The following is a 3,044-nucleotide window of genomic DNA, read 5'->3' on the forward strand; positions in this document are numbered from 1 at the left end:
GCTTGATAATGCTTCCCGGCCTTTGCCATAGAGCTGGGAAGCTGTGCAATGAGCTCCTCACATCCTCAGCAGAGACGGGGCTCTGTCTCCTATGAAAGGCTGGAGGAGGGTCTTCCTGAGGCAAGTCCCAGCGGGAGGGAGGAGCAAATTGAGACTTCTTGATCCTGAAGGTGAAGCAGGAGCGGGTGGAGAGGAGAGTCCCAGAGAAGGGAGGAAGCGCTCCCCAGGAGGAGTTTCAGGAACCTCTGGACAGCCCGGGGTCGGGGTGCTGGGGTGAAGGGAAGGAGGCATCTTGAAGCTCCAGCCACTTACCGAGGGCCAGAGCCGGAAGCCCTTAGGGCTCCTCCAGCCTCTTGTTCTTAAAAGGTGGTCCAAGGGCCAGCAGCATCAGCAGATTCTGGAAGCTTGTTAGAAACGCAGTCTCTCAGGCCCCGCCCCCAACCTGCTGAATCAGAATCGGCCTGTTAGCAAGATCCCAGTGATTCACAAGCACATGAAAGTCTAAGAAGCACTGTTCTTGGCGTTGACCCCATTTTACACTAAAGAATGGCCTTGGGACATCCCTGGTGGCGCAGCGGTTAAGATTCCACCTGCCAGTGCAGGGGGCATAGGTTCGAGCCCTGTTCCGGGTAGATCCCACATGCCGCGGAGCAACTGAGCCCGCGAGCCACAACTACTGAACCCACGTGCCACAACTACTGAAGCCCGCGCACCTAGAGCCCGTGCTCTGCAACAAGAGAAGCCACCGCAATGAGAAGCCCGCAGACCGCAACAAAGAGTAGCCCCCGCTCACCGAAACTAGAGAAAGCCCGAGCAAAGCAACGAAGACCCAATGCAGCCAAAACTAACTAAATAACTAAATAACTAAACAAATTTATTTAAAAAAAAAAAAAAAGCATGGCCTTGAGAGGAGAAATCCTCTCCCAGTTTCCCACAGCAAGTCAGTGACAGCCTAAGCCTAGAGCCCAGCACTCCTGGCCTCATCCCAGGTCCTTGGACTAGTTCTGCCTCATCCTGGCCTCCCATGCCTGAGTGTGTTCAGGACAGAAAGGACTGAAACTGGGGTAGAAGAGCCCTGGTTGGGAAGACAGGGACCTGGAGTCTGATCCCGGCCCTGTTAACAGCTCAAGGTGTAATCTGTGCTCTTGGGGCCTCATTTTCCCCTGTGGTTCTCTGAGATGGGCTGGAGTAGGCAATTCAACCGGGTAGTACAGACAACCATATTCATTTTCTCACAGCTGCCTGGTGAGGCAGGCAGGGCAAGAAACACCATCCCTGTTCTACAGATGGGGAAACCGAGGCCCCGTAGGCAGTGGCTTCTCTGAGGCTGCCAGTCCTGGCTGCCTTGCACCGTTCTGCCTAGCCCAGGCGACCCTGAAACATGCCCCTCGAGCCAGCCTTCCTCTCTAATGGTTCTTTCAGCTCCTGTCAGTTATCAGGAGCCCTGGCTCGGCTGACAGCCAGCGTGTCTGCTGCTGATGCTTGGATGCCCACATTCCTGGGCTGTGACAGGGAGCGCACCCGGAGCCCAGGCTGGGGGCACCCGGAGGGGTTCCACTTGGCTGCAAGCCCTGGGGCCTGGCTGTCTGGGGAGTGTCAGGAAGCAAAGAACTTTCTCTCCTTCTTACTGATGGGGGCAGGGAGAGATGTCTCTAGAGGCTGATATGGCAGGAGCTGGATAGGGTGCAGGCTCAGCCGGGCCCTGAGGCAACACCCGGCCCTACAGAGGACAGATGGAGCGGCAGGGGTGGGGGAGTGCGGAGGCAGGAAGTGTGAGGGGGCAGGAATGAGGCTAGGGTTCGGTGGCTGATCAAAGGAGAGCCATCTGAGCCGCAAGACTGAAAGACCTCAGGCTAGAAAGCCAGACCTAGCTGGATTTGTGTCCAAGCTCTGACATTTCTTAGCTGTGTGACTAGGGGTGAGGCTCCCACCACCTCTGACCCTCAGTTTCTTTATCCTTAAAGTCCTTAACACAGCCTGGTACATCCACAGCAAGCCTGCAGCGGAGCCCTTCTGAAGCCAGAGACACTCAGGGTTCACTCTCAGACTGGAATTGCATTTAAGAAGTGCACCTAAACAGATAAAGCCAATAGAATAACTTATCCTTCTTTTTTTTAAAAAAAAGTCATTTTAAACATTATTCAAGTTTAATACAGAGGACAAACTAGTGGTTACCAGTGGGGAGAGGGAAGAGGGGAGGGGATTAAGAGGTTTAAACTATTATGTGTAAAATAAGCTACAAGGATATATTGTACAACTCAGGGAATATAGTCAATATTTTATGATAACAAAAGAATTATTCAAGTTTATTAAACAAATTTTTAAGGTCTTATAAGATGTTCAACTTTCATCAGCTTCAAGATTTATGTTGCTCCCAAATTTTGCATATGACTGAACTTCCAAATCTAATACTCACTGAATTGACTGCAGTCTGGATTCTAAGGCATCAATTTCTTCTTGTAAATTTTTCTTCGCTTCTTCTAACACTTCTTGTGCTCATTGTTGAGAATGGCTAATGAAAACATCGCCAATCTTAAATCATTTTGATATCATTAAGCAGTCATCACCTGCAAGCATGATGTCCCCACAAGCATCTTCCAGATTTCGAAGTTGTTTCTTTTTTACTTCTATTTCTTCCTTCAGTTCTGGGATTCTACTTGTATTCTGTGCAAATGTGTCTTTTGTTTGTCTTCAAAAGTAACATTAACCTCTTCTGCAGCCACCTTCTTCACAGTGGCTGCCATCTTGGTAGAATCATCCATTCTTTACTTGATTCTGTTGAAAAGAAAAATGAATCTAAAAACACTTGGTGCAATGCTCTCAGAATCCATTTTCTTCTGTCCACTTCTGTCCTCTGCTTAGTTTGGCTGCTCTCACCTCAAAGGCCCTGTAAACCTCCAACCCTAAACTATTCAGCTCTTTCTCATTTCCCTCACCTCACCCCCAGTACTTTATTAAGCAGATTAACTTGGCCTCTTGTCCAGCAATAGGGAAAATAAAGGGAAAAACTGCAGGATCCCTCACAGGACCCCCTTTTGGCAGGA

The 3,044-nt window shown here is 49.8% G+C and overlaps 1 pseudogene; it reads right to left on the reverse strand.

The window, feature by feature from the left end:
• Positions 1-2,254: 2,254 nt before the first annotated feature.
• Positions 2,255-2,824, reverse strand: LOC116758538 (annotated as a pseudogene).
• Between the last annotated feature and the right edge of the window lie 220 nt (positions 2,825-3,044).

The sequence above is a fragment of the Phocoena sinus genome, chromosome 8, assembly GCF_008692025.1.
Source record: "Phocoena sinus isolate mPhoSin1 chromosome 8, mPhoSin1.pri, whole genome shotgun sequence".
In the NCBI taxonomy this organism is placed as follows: Eukaryota; Metazoa; Chordata; class Mammalia; order Artiodactyla; family Phocoenidae; genus Phocoena; species Phocoena sinus.